Genomic DNA, 17,272 nt, shown 5'->3' on the forward strand with positions numbered 1-17,272 from the left:
TTTCCCGTTCTGAGGCTGTCTTCCTTTTTATCTCCAGCTTGTCTCAGACGCTATTCTTTAAGCGATGTAAAAAATTACTATTACAATTCGAACTTCAACGACAAAAATATGATCAAAAACAAGAGCAACCGCAACAGCAACAGACAGCTACGACAATAAGAAACTGCGTCGAGTTTACGAAATTAACTCTCAGACAATGACTTTCTCAAAATAGCTGTCTTAATTTGTCAATTTTTAAATAATTCTTCTTGAGAGTTGTTTTGAATATTTCGAAGAAGTCTTGAATAATAACAGAACTCCAGGAAATTTCCTTTACCGTTTCCAAAACTTTATAAATCAAATGGAATCATATAAAAACTAAATAAAAATAGAAATTTCATTTTCATTCAATAACCAAACTTACTTCATGAACTCAGCTATAAGCTGTGATATATTTTTTGTCATTGCGAGATACAAGAGCATTTGGTAAACGTACGCGATAAGTTATAAGACGATGCAGTTTCATTAGTGTTAATTTGTAAACTTCTTAACAGTACCGTAGTTGTCAATAACTTATACAGTCTTAGGTATTGTTACCAATAAGTAAACAACAAGCGGAAAACGGAAATTGACGATGAAACTCGTGAGGTGTGATCGTGTCTTGCATCTCTTGGTCACCAAATACGAAAATAATTACAATGCTGTGGTAAATAACGGTGGTGAGCTAGCAAAATCGTTAGCGCGTCGAACAAAATGCTTTGCCTTTCATCCCTTCGGGATCCATAAGTATCAGTAAAGTACTGGAGTCGATGTAATTCATTTTGCTCTTCACCCACAGGGAATTGTCCTGGACTAGAATTGACTTTCGAGCATTCATGAAGATTCTGATATCATTAATGCTGTTAAATTATCTAGCAAAAGCTAGCATTATATATATATATATATATATATATTATTTAGTTTAAAAGAGTTCCAGCACTGTCTGTTTTTTATGTTTTATTTATATTCCTGCAGAACCAATGTGGGGTATAGAATATGGAATATACAATATATAATATAATATACAATATATAATATAATATACAATAAAATAAGAATGGTGCCATCCATTTTTATTTTATTTTATTTTATATTATATATTGTATATTATATTATATATTGTATATTCCATATTCTATACCCCACATTGGTTCTGCAGGAATATAAATAAAACATAAAAAACAGACAGTGTTGGAACTCTTTTAAACTAAATAATATATTCCTCTATACACAATCATACAAAAAACCCCACCTTTTTTGTATTTATTTTTACTCGCATATATATATATATATATATATATATATATATATATATATATATATATGCATATATTCTTTTATTCTTTTATCTGTTTGTCATTTGACTGCGGCCATGCTCAAACACCACCTTTAGTCGAGCAAATCAACCCGAGTACTTATTCTATTGGTCCCTTTTGCTGAACCGTTAATTTACGGAGACGCAAACGCACCGGCATCGGTTGCCAAGCGAAGCTGAGGGGACTAACACAGACACACAGACTTACATGCATATATATATATATATATATATATATATATATATATATATATATAATGTGCATATATATAATGTATATATATATATTTTTTTTCTTTTTTTTCTTTTATATAGTTTCAGCTTAGAGCTGCGCCATGCTGATGCACCGCCACATATATATATATATATACACACACACACACACACACACACACACACACATATATATATATATATATATATATATATATATATATATATATACAGAGAGAGAGAGAGAGAGAGAGAGAGAGAAAGAGAGAGATACACATATATATACAAATATATGTATAATGATAATATGTGCGTGCGCGCATGCACTGTCGTCTGATAATGCAACAAGTGGAGGCTATTGAAAATTGTGTTAAATTATATTTAAACAACGGCAAATATTCTCTCAAACATGAAAAGCGAAATTGTTAAGGAAAACAATTTGCCTTTCGTTTGAAATGGTTAATTATGTTTATAAAAAAGGTCATGTGTTTAGAATCCTCTAAATTGATGCCATTTTATCTCTAATTATCCCTTATTTTCAAAATCAGTCATATTCGCTTTCGGAATTTACTTTTCATTTTTATTTATTCATTTATTTTTTGTTATCTTTGCATATATTCGTTGCAAATTCCTTGAACATACTGTTTGGCTTCTATTTTCCTCGTTTTAAATGTATTGAACATGAAAAAAAGAACAAAAAAAAAATCTTTGAAAATATTGAAGATTTTCGTAAAAACGATGGAAAAGAATTTGTTTTATCATTTTTGAAATATTCTGAACTCAGGATCCGTGAATGTAAACGAAAATTGAAAACGGAAAGCGGTTCTTATTATTCACCTCTTTTACTAATTTCAGTCATTGGACTGCGACCATGTTCGGGTAGCGCGTCGAGGGCTTTTAATTGAACAAATCGATCCTAGCAATTATTTTAAAGTTTGCTACTTATCTAATCGTACTCGTTTGCCAAACCTCTAAATTACGTGGACGTAAGCACACCAACACCGATTGTCGAGCGATGCAGGGACAAACACAAAGATAGCCACATGTAATATACATGCAACCATACATACATACATACATATATATATATATATATGTGTGTGTGTGTTATTTCTTTACTACTCACAAGGGGCTACACAGAGAGAGGACAAACAAGAACAGACAAACGGATTAAGTCGATTATATCGACCCCAGTGCGTAACTGGTACTTAATTTATCGACCCCGAAAGGATGAAAGGCAAAGTCGACCTCGGCGGAATTTGGGAGTGGGAGGCCCCTCTGTTGTTGTCACAGCATCTGTCTAGGAGAGGGCAACCCTGAGAGAAAACCTGCGACACTAGAAAATATTCGATGATGTAGACTACTTCTTCTTTGCGAATTTATGTTGTCCATGTTCATAGAGTGGGATTGCATTCGTGCAAATCCTTTCTCCCTTATAAAAAAAAACATGCATTGGCATCGCTTGAAAAAATGTAAGACTGGCTGGTCGTAACTTTCGCACATGTGGGACTTTCGATCAGGTGATGGTAATGCTCGAATACGAGTTTGTAGCCATCATATATATGTGTGTGTGTGTGTGTGGATTTATATGTATACGACGGATTCTACACAGTTTCCGTCTATGAAATTCACTTACAAGATATTCTTTTCTACTCTAGGCATAAAGCTCGAAATTTTGGCGAAGGGGCCGGGCTAGTCGATTAGATTGACCCAAGTACGCAACTGGTACTTAATTTATCGACCCGGAAAGGATGAAAAGCAAAGTCAACCTGGGAGGAATTTGAACTCAGAACATAAAGACAGACGAAATACCGCTAAGCATTTCGCCCGGCGTGCTAACCTTTCTGCCAGCTCGCCGCCTTAATTCTCTTATAAGATACTGGTCGGCCAGAAGCTATAGATAGTCAATAAAATGTTGATAATTATTGCCGGGAGAATACTTCAGAGAATTAACACTTTTGCAAATTCAGTGGGAAGATTATAGGCATATTTGATAAGATAGATTAAAATATACTTAGATGTATTAATTGCAGTGAAGTGAACATTCGAGGAGGTTACCCAATTCTTCGTTGTAGACAATAAATCAACATTTCAAAATGAGTTCCATCCTTTTACTCTTTTATTTGTTTCAGTCATTTGACTACAGCCATGCTGGAGCATCGCCTTTAGTCGAACAATCTGATAGTGTATATACAGAAACTCTTTAATAGAAGCCTTGGGTGATGAGGTCACGCCTGGAAGGCTGATTACAGAAAATAGTTATCCTAGGTTTATTACAAATATATTCCTTGTATAAAGCCGCGAAAACTTTTTTTTTTTAGATATTTTGATATGTAGAAAATTAACTAAAGAGAGAAAATCTAAGCAGTCGGTTGACTTGTTAGAAATTGCAGCTGAAGCTTCCTCAAATCACACTGCCGTCTTAAAATGGCACATAAGATACTATAATTATATCTTTTGCCTGTTTCTTTCATGTAAAAGATACTTGTCACTGGACTGCGACCACGGTATGTGGGGGTGGAGGCAGGATACCCCCTTGAAGGGCTTAGTCGAATACATCGACTCCAGTACATAATTCTTTTTATAGTCTGGTTGTTAATTTATCGGTATCTTTTACCGAACTGCTAGGTTACAGGAAAGTAAACAAACCATTATCAGCCGTCAAGCAGTCGTGGAAAATACACACATACATGTATATAAACACGTGTATGTATATGTATGTGTATATATATATATATATATATATATATATATATATATATATATATATATAGTTAATCCAAAATAAAAACGAGGTACAAACGCAACAAGAAAAAAACAAACAACGCGAGAACGTGGTACATGCAAAGTATTAACAGACGCTCAGGGAAGGAAAGAAAGGTAGTTTTACGTTTCGAGCAAAGCTCTTCGTCAGAAACAGGAGACGGAGAAAAGTCGAAGAGAAAAGGAAGACTGAGGAAAAATATCGGCAACGATCCACGTGTGGTTAGGGCTTCCACACAGTTTCCGTTTACTAAATGCACTCACAAGGCATTGGTTCTCTCAGAGATATAGTAGAAGACACTCACCAAAGTTGCCACACATCGAGACTGAACCTGAAATCACATGGTTGCGAAGCTTGCTCCTTAATCACGCAGCCACGCCTATATATCAACTTTGAGGCCAAGCGCTTATCGCACACAGGCTTAATTTTATAATCACCCTCGTCACCTATTATCATTAGAGCTGCTGAGTAACACTAACTATAGAACAACGCACTAAATATCATGTAGTTGATGCTGCTTTGACTGTTCTTTTCAGCTAAAGAGGACATAAATTTTCTTCCAAAGATTATACTGATTATTATGGCCCACTGGTTCGGGCAGCAGACACGCGGTCCTAGGATCTTGTTCCGGTTCCCTGACCGGGCGTTGTGAATGTTTATTGAGCGAAAACACCTAAAAGCTCCACGAGGTTCCGGCAGGGGATGGTGGCGAACCCTGCTGTACTCTTTCACCACAACTTGCTCTCACTCTTTCTTCCTGTTTCTGTTGTGCCTGTAATTCAAAGGGTCAGCCTTGTCACACTCTGTGTCACGCTGAATATCCCCCGAGAACTATGTTAAGGGTACACGTGTCTGTAGAGTGCTCAGCCACTTACACATTAATTTCAGGAGCAGGCTGTTCGGTTGATCGGATCAATTGGAACCCTCGTCGTCGTAAGCGACGGAGTGCCAAAAGTCCCAAGTAATCAAAGACTTCCCTACCAGACCACACGATCATTTCTTCATTTCGGGAGACACCAGAGAAGAAATTATTTTTACCATTGTCTTTCTGGAAAAAGGTGGGATGCGATTTAAAAGATTTGACAGCTATTTCTAGCAGGTGGAGTAAAAATACGCTCAAGATCCCTTGACCAATGGAAAACTGGTTAAGTTAGTTGCAGGAGCGATGAAAGTGAATAGCAATATGTATTTAGAAGCAGGTAATTATAAACTCTTCGTTCGTGAACTGATATAAGCTCTCTGTGGCTTTGTTAGGCTAATGTTATCAATACCATTATAATGATTAGAACGTATTCGTGTAGCCAGTGTACGATCAGAGAGATAAGGTCGCTAAACCATTACGCAAGGGATAAATGGCAAAACGAAAGAAAGAAAAATATATCAGTTTGAAATAAATAAATAAGAATCGCTTGAACAATCAGCAAGGTTTTGAGCATGCGCAAATTCAATTGCAAGTGTTACTTGCGAACAATAAATTACATCCCTATGTATCAAAGTAACATCATTTCTGTTTTGTGCACGTGCGTATGTATACGTACACACACACACACACACACACATATATATGTATATTCATATATATATATATATATATATATATATATATATATATATATATATATATATATATATATATATATATATATATACATATATATATATATATATATACATATATATATATATATATATAGAATGGGACAAGAACGCAAAACATCCAGACAGACGATACAAAGAAAAGAAAGACGGGTCATTCGGAGTTTTCTCTCTTCAGTCGAGATCCAGATTATCCTTGCAATTTCGGCTGGTTATTCTCGATATTGCTCCAATCTGGCCAGCCCCAAGCAAAAACTAAGCTAAGAGCATTAGATTCCTTGGAAGAAAGCAGCGAATGTATACAAGAACAAGGACGAAAAAAAAATAATAATAATGTTACACAAATACAGTAGGAATAATAATGGGACATAATATTGACTTGACATGATTGAAGAACTATTTGGGTTCTTTTTTTATTTGGTTTGCAGAATTATGTTTTGAGCTCGCCTGTTAAAAACGATTTTGGTATATCTCAGGGGGATGATTATGCAAATAATAAACACACGTGGGCCTATTTCCCCTCCTTGTTCTATTTTTGTTTTGGCAATTAGTTAACTATTTAAGCAATTAACTAATCGATGGCTTGATTAATCATTCGGTCAATCAACCAATCAATAGATAAACTAGGTTTGTCAAAGACCTTCGTTGCCATCTGTAGCTTCATCGACAACATGCCCTCTCTATTCCAGGTCCGCTTTAGATCTGGCTTACAGAATCGACATACAAGAATATTTTTCTCTTATTTCCTCACTAATAATTTATAAATAATTTGAATTCCTATTCGACATACACGCGTCTGTACTAAAGTAATCAATCAAACAAACGTGACTTAAGAGTCACACTTAATTTTTTCGTGGTAGAATATTTTGAATGGGTTGTATGATTTTTGTCGTGTGAAAATGAATTTTAATCATACATTTAGAAGCAGAAATAACATGTCCATAAAATCTTACAAAGAGATATAAATACTATAATTAGAACTAAAGAAAGAAAATAGCAGTAAACTGCCAATATATTTTCAGACGTTGGCATAAGAGTTAAACAAACTAAAATATATAAAACATGATAAAAGATATAATTATCAAAGTAAGATAAGGGAGAATCTCGATAAAAATATTACCATAACAAACAGAATAATTTATGCAGAAATATTTCAGAGAAGTTGTAAAACTAAGAAAGAATATCAATGAAAGGAGACAGCGTTTGAAATTATTATGAAATATTTAATGATAAGAATGTTCATACAGGAAGCAGATAAAACAAATTCTATGTGAAAAACCATAAAAAAATGCATGTAACAAAAATGAAATTATTTTTATTTCTATTAATCTTGGAATTAATAAGAAAACAAAACATTGATGTGAAGTAGAATGTTATCTTTATACGCAGAAACACGACACAGATAAACACATACATGATGAGATCTTTGGATACGTTTCGGTTATATATTTCTTGCACTATCTATAAATTCCCATTCGACCTTCATTCAACTGTAATAAGGCCTTGTAAGCCAAACATAAAGTTTTTTTAAAATTTTTGGCTTTTGTATATTTTTCGAGTTGGAATATGAAGTGGTTATTGAAGATGAGAAGTGATCACCATTTCAACAACAACAGAATTTGTCAAAACAACAGATGCCATATGACAATACTTCACCCAACGTCAAAATTTAAAATCAATAAATGTTATTCCCTCACACACACACACACACACACACACACACACACACACACACACACACACACACTATCACATACACGCACAGTGAATTGAGCTCATGCGAATATATTTTAGTTTTGATCTTATCAATGCCGTTGCCTTGTGCCAAATCTAACAAGACTTCTGAAACTTGAATATCATCAAAAACAATATTTTTGATATTGAAGAGTTAATATCTATACAGATTGCATCTCCAGATAATATCTGTTCAATCTTCATACAGCTTATGTGTTATTTTCACATGAACATTATCTTCCACGACACACCAGTATTTGTAGAGAAAATAGCAATAGAATGATTGTAGCTACAATCGAGACAGTCCTCCATTTCGTGGATAAAACTTGGATCATTACTAACTCCAAGACGGGTTACCCCGGTCAACTGGTGTCCCCTTGACGCTGTATAAAATTATATTGCATAATATAATTTGTGCCTATCCCTGTAAGTATATATATATATATATATATATATATATATATATATATATATATATATATATATATATATATATATACATATATACATACATACAGGGTGCGTAAAGTATTTGAGGACATACTTTTTGGGTGGGGGTCATTACTGCATTTTTTGATAACTCTGTATAATCTTTGTTTCAGAAAATGATAACGGCAGACCCTCAGCTTACTCAAGAAATGAAGAGGCATGCAGTTATTGAGCTTATAAAGGCTGAGCATAGCGATTTAGAAATATCTCGATTTTTAAAAGTTGCCAGATCTTTCGTCTACAAAGTTTGTAAGGAGTTGGAGACTGAAGATGGAAACATATCTCCAGTATCAAAGCATAAAAAGTATTCTGAACGCTCTGAAATCATCGGAACACTTGAGTTTATCCAGTAAGTTCTCAGGAAGTCCATGAGGTCAATTGCAAGAGATCGCCGTGTGACAGAAGGAACAATCAGAAATGTTGTCCACGAAGACATCAGATATAGGGTTTATATAATGAGGAAAGATCAGTTTGTTCGAAAAAGCGAAAGAAAATCACTACATTAGATCTAAAAGGTTCTTAAACAAACTGAAAAATGCAGTAGAAGAAGATTTGATTTGGTTTTTACCAAACGAGAACAACTTCGACCAAGATCAAAAAGTTAACAGAAGAAATGACAGAAGGTTATGTGCAAACCCTTCTGAAGGTCCAAGTGTTATGCATACAAACTTTCCTGTAACTGTCATTGTTTTAAGTGTTGTCAGCAATGAAGGACATGTGATGTCTCCTTACTTCTTTCCACCAAGCCTTAGAGTTAACTCTGCAGCCTACATTGAGGTCCTGGAAATAATTGTTAAGCCTTGGATAGACAATGTATACAATGGAAGGCTAGATGTGTTTCAGTAAGACTCTGTACTATCACACATGGCTCTAGTAACACAGGAATGGATGGCTGAAAATGTTCATGATCACATAACCCCTAACATTTGGCTTCCTAATTCCCCAGATCTCGATCCATTGGACTATTACATGTGGAGCATTGTTGATAGAGAGGTCAATGAACACGCCCATAACACCAAGGATTCTTTGAAAGCTGCCATAGTCAGAGTAATGTCCAAAATTAACCAGAAGCACTTGATTCGAACATGTAAATGATTTAGATCTCGTCCAGAAGCAGTTGTTGAAGCTGAAGGTGGCTTTATTGAATAACTTTATAGAAAAGACGGTTTATTTTTATCCTCATAGCATTTCTTGATAAATGAAGTTATCTATTATTATATATGTATTTTTTTTTATAAACGTAAATCTGTTCTCAGATATCTTAAGCAACCTGTATATATGATTGGCATATTTGTTGATAACTCAGATTAGATGTATAAGTATTAAAAATAATAACTATTTCTTTAAAGAGTGTAGTTTCGATGTGCAGATCTCTAGGTTATTGGCTGAACATGCTTTCACTGTGCCACTCTCGCCAACGAGTAATTCGACAAATGTGTAATGTGTTATTTCTTTCGTTGTCTGTTCTCAATTATATTACTTCTATTATATCATCCATTATGTATTATTTATTATTTTGGACATTGTCAAATGTACAAAATATAGTAAATACACAGTATATGTTGCCGCAATGTAAGGTTAATTTATTTATTGAAAAGTGACATTTCTCTCTGCCGATTGCCGAGAGTCACATTTTACAAACAACATGGACATATCTATGCGCTGCAAATTTTTGTAAAAGTCTCTTCACTTGCCATTTTCAGATCTGCTAGAAGCAAATTAATTCTATAAATGTTTCCCGAACGGAGCATAGCAAATGAGTTTGCTATTATAATTTATTATTAAGCTATCATCAGAGTATTCTTTCAGTGTGTTTGTTCGTGTGTTGGCTATCGATAAAAATCAATGTTTATTTCTTTAAAGATTTGAACGCCTATACATGCATGTGAGGAAAAATGAAAATGATACAGTGCAAAAAAAAAAAAATTTGAGAAAAAACATAGCATTAAAAATGTGATCCAAATGTACCTTTGCACTTTGTGAATCATTGTATCTTATTTCAAACTTATTTCTCGCTTCATCATCTTTTCATGGGATTTGTCTTAAGGCCACAAAAATTCCGCTTATTATTAACCATTAAACTTTGCTACATTGAATTCTATATTTCCGAACGAACAAAGCCAAAGGCTTAAACCATTGTTGTTCTGGCATGGCGTATTCTCAATGCAAGAGTAAATTATTTGTACCTTAATGTTAGCTGCTTGTTGGAATGGTTAACGCATTTTATTTGCATTATCCTTTTCAACTGAATATGTGTAGTCACCTAAACACTGCTGTTTCCACCTATCCACGTGTAACTAAGTATCATGATGATGTAAATTTCACAAATGGAAGAATGAAGAACGCATGAAATAAACTGTATCTTGCGTGTATTTAAATGATAAGATCAGATTTGATCTCTGTTTGAAATATTCATAGAGAAATCAGAGCTTTGTATTTTCTTCTAAACCATCAGATACCGTTAGGACTTCAATCATGCTACTCCATCTAAAATACGAGTGGCATAAAATTCATCTAAAATACCTTATTGATTATATCGAATTTTGTACAAATGCTCGCTTCCCAAAACATTATCAGCAAAAATTCATGTCATCATTTCAACCACAACTATAATCTTAATAAAATACTAATTAAAATTGCATTAATTACAAAGCATCTCCCTCGATTTTAGTTGAGTAGTTTTACACAAAAATGTATGTCATACAGATACATAGGCTCCTATACTCCTTTAAAATTACTTTTTGACATTGCACATACACACTTTTAAGAACTTTATTTTTCTAATTTAGCACTTTTCCCATAAAAACAAATATTCCGTACATATGATACAACCTTTAGTTAAATTTCATATGTCTGTCACGCAAATAAACTTGAATATTTTAGAGAAATGCACTTATGCACATGCGTTAAGTGACAGGTGATATAACAAACTTAGCTCAATCAAAAAAAAGTACACTTTTCACTATCCAATCACCACCATCACCATCATCATCATCATCTATATTATATATATATTTTCAAAATGATATTTTTGTCTTGGAATATTTTTCTTATTGTTCATAAAAAGTGACATATTTATTTACTGCGAGACTATTATTGTCATTATTATTTCCTCATTTGATCGAATTAACGATAACGAATTGAGACAAGTGTTATATTGCTGTAGTAACCAGGGTGAATAATACATGTAGTTTATTGTCATGCACATAGAAAATAAAAATTTCTCCAGTTTTATTTGGAAGTTAAGAAGCGAGACATGACATACTGTTATTTAAGTCTTACATAATATTCCGAGTGTAACAGTAGTAAAATCAAATCTAGATTTTTTATCCCGTAATTTAAAAGTTAAGAAAAGTTAAGATTATCAAAATATTTCTCAGTAAATCCATTGTTAATTAATTGCAACATGTCCCTTTAGTCTGTAACTATAAAACAACATTAAATTATGCTTGTATGTATGCGCGCGCATGTGTAAATATATATGTATGCATATATATTAATATATACATATATATATATATATATATATATATATATATATATATATATATAGTAGTATATGTCTATGTACATATATGTACACACGCACACACACACACACACACACACACACACACACACACACACACACACACACACACACATGCATTAGATAAAATGCAAGATGCTGAATTTGCTGATGTATTCGGCATGCCGTTGTATCATTACATATATATAGAAAGAAAGAAAGAAAGAAAGAGGGCGTGATAGATATATAAAGTCTTAAAAACGGCATGCGTTGAATTTACACTCGTATGTGGTATATTTATGCTTGCGATGTAAAAATAAAAACTGTAATAAATTGATCAAACGTTGAAAATTTGCAAGCAATCAAATTATAGATGATATTTTAACCACGATATAATTACCTGCAATAAATTTATCAAGCACCCTCTCTTCGCCAAAATCTCAACTTTTAATCTGCCCATAAAAATGAATCCCCCAATTTATTTACTTTTTTTTTTTTTTTTACCTATTCTCACTTTTACCAATTTGTTGTTCATGATTAGAACACCTAATCAGAACACCTTACTATCCTTTAGTTAAAAAGGATTTCATTAAATCAGCATTCTTATCTTTAGTTATTTTCTTAAATTACATGCTAACTTTTTAATTATATATCAAGATGTTTTCACAAAAGAACTAAAATTTCAAACATTCAAGCACAGGGTATGCTACTTTTCTTTTTCATTGAAACAACTTCCCCTTCAACTAAAATTATAATTATTTATTTGAAGGATGTCTTTTTGTTTTAATGTATATATATAAATTCATTTCTACTCGTCTAAAACAATTTGCTTCTTTCTAATCTTTCGATTTAACACATTCTAAAATTAATTTTAATTTAAGACTAGGGATTAGGGAAAATCAATCCCTCTCTTTGTTTTATGATTTCATATCTTTCCAAGGTTAACATTACTTTCCAGATCGATAAAGTAAAGTGTTGGTCAAAAACTGGAACCGTACAACCGACTGTTTATATCCCGTAAAATTTTAGCCTTATATATATATATATTTTTTTTCAGCATTATACTTTTTAAAAATACAGTTACACTTGTTAGACATTAATTTATTCTTCTTTTCCTCAAATCTTGCTCAAAGATTTTTTGCGGCAAAATACCCAAATTCATCATCGGATCTACAGATATTTGAAATGTAAACCAAATCGCTAAGGTATTCTTTTATTCTTTTACTTGTTTCAGTCGTTTTGACTGTAGCAATGCTGAAGCACTGCATTTAGTCGAACAAATCAACCCCAGGACTTATTCTTTCTAAGCCTAGTACTTATTCTCTCGCTAAGTTTCGGGGACGTAAACACACCAACATCGGTTGTCAAGCGATGGTGGTATATACATATATATATATCAGGGGCGTGAGGTGATCTTTCTGGGTGGGGAAGCAATGACCAAAGCTTATGTCACATTGATATTTAAATCAAATTGACATGTTAATATTATACAGCTATTTTTTAAATTTAAAAAAAATCACATTTTATATTAAGGGTGTTCTGTAATTTGAAAAAATATAAAATATAAGTTGAATAAACGCAGAAAACTACGCCCGTGTTCACTTTTCACGTTTTTTCTAGTGAACGCAGAATGTTAACTTGCTTCATTTTTCCTATGTAAGTGTTACATAACAACGTAAGATTATATATATATCATAGATATTGCGAATTGACAGAAACTTAGTCTAAGCCTATAAATATTTGTTAGCATCTAAAACTATTCGTTATTAGCTCTCACGAGAAAAAAGTTGTCTTTGTGACCCTTTTTATAGGAAAAAATGTTAAAATATCACACCGAAAACGATGCAACAGATCGTGTTGCTTCACTTGCACAGATATATAATACTTAGCGACATTTCTTCTGGTTTTACGTTCTGAGTTCAAATTCCACCTTGGTTGACTTTGCCTCTCACCTTTTCGAAGTTGATAAAATCAGAACTAGTTCAGTACTGGGGTTGATGTAATCGGGTAACACCCTCACCTCCCACGTCATGAAATTTGAGGCTATGTACCTATTATAGAAAGAACCCTAAACCGAAAGAAATGCCGCTAAGTATTTTGTCCGGCGTGATAATAGTCGAGTCATTTTTCCGCTTTCAGTTGATTAAAGATAATTCAAATGCCAACGAGATCGACTTTGCCTTTCGTCTAATTGGTATCGATAAAATAAATGCCCTGCTCGATAAAATCGATTAGCCTCCTCCTGTAAAATTTCAGGCATTGTGCCGACAGTAGAAAGGATAATTTTTCAATCAACTGAAAGCAAGGGAGCTGGCTGAATCGTTTGCGCTCCTGACAAAAAGCTTAGCGGCATTTCCCTTGGTTTTACGTTCTGAGTTCAAATGCCACAGAGATCGATTAGCTTTTCATCCTTCCAGATAAGCATTGATTTCGATGTAATCGACTACACTCCCCCAACAAAATTTCAAGCCTTGTGCCTATAATAGAAAAACACTGGATTCTTTTACATTTCGAACTAAATTTTAGGTCCCTTAATTCTCACTATCATTCATTCATTATCTCTGCAATAACTCAACATTCTATTCTTCGCTAAAATTATCGTCTCAAACTTCTTTCAATCACGGTATGGAACCGAAGACTTAAATATACAAAGAATGATAAACAACCGAACGTTTTTCACCATAACTTCATTTATAACAATCTATAAAGCCCTGTCTAAATCGATTTAGCTTACCTATCCTATCATATTATGATAGATTATCCAGTTGATATATGACAGCACTCGCTTGATTTTTCTCTCTCTCTCTCTCTCTCTCTCTCTCTGTATATATATATATATATATATACATGCGTATGTGTGTGTGTGTGTGTGTGTGTGTACGGCTATTGAAACAGCGCATTCATCTTCTTATTGTCTGTCACTTTCCCAATCTTTCTTTAAATATACAACGAGACACAGTCTCTCTCCCTCCCTCCCCCCTCCCCCCCAGCTATTTCTTCACGTCACTTAATAATAATTACTTTTGTTCTTTCCGCAATTGTTTCTATTTTCCTTTCTCTCTAAAGAAATTTGTTTTGAAATAAAACATTAAGATATTCGGGGAATACCTTATCAGAAAAAATCTCAATTCTTTTATTTATTTATCTATCTATTTTTTATTGTTTCTTTCATATTACATCTTTGGGAATTGGAACATTACAAATTGAGGTCAGTTACTTAATAAGCTTTTATAGCTCTAGAAAATTACTTCGTTAAATTGTCAGGAAATTTACAAGAATTTTTTTTTAAAACTTTTAATATTTAATAACGAAATACCCAAATAATTTTCTATTAATTTGTTAATATCGAAAGATTTAAATATTCTGTTGGATAATTAATTTTAAGCGGTTTTTTTCTAATATATTTTCCTAATCTTTTTCTATCATTTGTGAGTGTTGTATACCATCAAATTTTTTGAGCTTTAAGTAAGCGTATGTCTGTATAGGGTCGAATTCTCTTACCTTAATTACCTGATCTAGAACGTTATGAATATTCTTAATTCATTATCCCATCTTCGAGTATACCTGGGTGTATTTGCTAAGACGAGCTTCATGTCAATTTTTGTAGTAAATCCACGTATTGTGTGCAGTAGTGCTTCAGGTTGTTGTTTTTTTTTTACTTGAGGTCATCCATGTACAAAAGATCGAAGTCTGGTTTGCCTTAAATGGGAAAGATGTCGGGAAATGGAGTCACGTTGATAATAATAATAATAATAATAATAATGTTTAAATGGTTCTACGTCCTCCATGTCACGTAACTTTTTCTTAACTACAACTTTAATCATTTATGCTCCCCAGCGCCATTGACTGTTCACCGATACATAAAGCTTGTTCTGGAAAAAAACATGAGACACAAAATGTCATCAAATTTAGCCCAAACACCCTGTAAGTAGGTACGAGAGGAACCGATGCAGCAGCCTTTTAGTGGTCGCTCATGTTAAAAATGCCAGTGAAATCTTCAAATTGCACCTTAATAATTTTTTTCAAAGCCTGAAATTTTGGGAAGAGGAAGTCGGTTGCATTGACCCCCGTATTTCACTGATATTTATTTTAACGACCTCCAAAGTATGGCATTTCAGCTCAGAATGTAAAGACGGACGAAATGCCGCTACGGAGTTTGTCCGACTGCTAATTATTCAGCCAGTTCACCGCGCTGAATTAGACCTTAATTATTGCGAATGTTGTGAGTTGTTCTCAGTATATGGTCTCTTAATATTTTACAAGCTTTCTTTTTAGCTATGGGTACATAATGAAAGATTATTTTAGAGGTTTGCGAGAGCTTTGTTATCATGATGATCCAAGTTCAATCAGCCTTCTGTTTTATTCAATGACATCCTTTGAACATAATAAAATATTTGATACTAGCTGAGGAAATTATTCTGCTATGAATTTCCCCGACAATCACTTCTGACTCTTTCCAGAGGTGTAGCAAGGACTCTAATCCTGATGCCATACATATGACCTTCCAGAAGCAATTCCTTCCATTCAGGGTTTGACCACACTCTCCAGCAGATCCGCATAGTCCGCCTACCCTTAGTTTTATTCAATGACATCCTTTAATCATAATAAAATAATATTCAATAATGATTGAGAAAACTATTCTGGTGTGATTGCGTCACAAATATCGATTATCGGGTCTCTCAGTAGTAGGTGCATTGCTTTTTGATATGCCGGTGTAATAAACAGGCTTTTAAACGAAAAAAAAAAAACACACTTCGATTGCTATCCTCCTCGAAGTCTTTTTATGTTATTTTATGACTGTTGGCGAGTCCACGCTGATTCTTGCACACTCAAAATGCTGCGGCAGCAAAACTGCCGGAAGTCAAATAATACGTCAAATTATATGTACGTCTAATAAGGCGGGAAGCTAGCAGAGACGAAGACCAGCAATCGCCCATGCGTACTAACCTCCCCTCTCCATGCCATTGATGTTATCCAAGGGAAAGGCAAAGGCCGATACACCTTGGCACCAGTAATGTCACAACTCATTTCTACAGCTGAGTGAACTGGAGCAACATGAAATAAAGTGTCTTGCTCAAGAACACAACACGCAGCCTGGTCCGGGAGTCGCACTCACAACTTCACTATCGTAAGCTCGACGCTCTAACCACTGAGCCATACGCCTTCACACACACACACACACACACACACACACACACACACACACACACACACAAATATATATGCATGTGTATATGTATGTACGCCGGGCTTCCACACAATTTGCCTTTACCAAATTCACTCAGAAGGCATTGATCAAGGTAGTAGCAGAAAACACTTGCTCAAAATGCTGCACACTAGGATTAAACATGAAACCACTAAACTGCAAAGCAAGCTTCTTAACCATACTGCCATGGCTGCACCGACATGAATGCTAAATCAAATACAAACATTACGTAATTTATTCTCTAGAAAGAACACCTCACTAAAGATGTTTATATCTAACGATCGAAAATTCAAACTCTAGTGATATCACACCGACAGTCTTAGCTGTAAACAAGCAGCTACACAAACCAACTTTGCTTCATGTAAAATATATGACTAGGAAAATCTAAAGACGTCGATGATGAATGTGCGAAATTATTGTTAGAAACCG

The sequence above is a fragment of the Octopus bimaculoides genome, chromosome 7 (genome assembly GCF_046866305.1).
Source record: "Octopus bimaculoides isolate indiv1 chromosome 7, ASM4686630v1, whole genome shotgun sequence".
In the NCBI taxonomy this organism is placed as follows: Eukaryota; Metazoa; Mollusca; class Cephalopoda; order Octopoda; family Octopodidae; genus Octopus; species Octopus bimaculoides.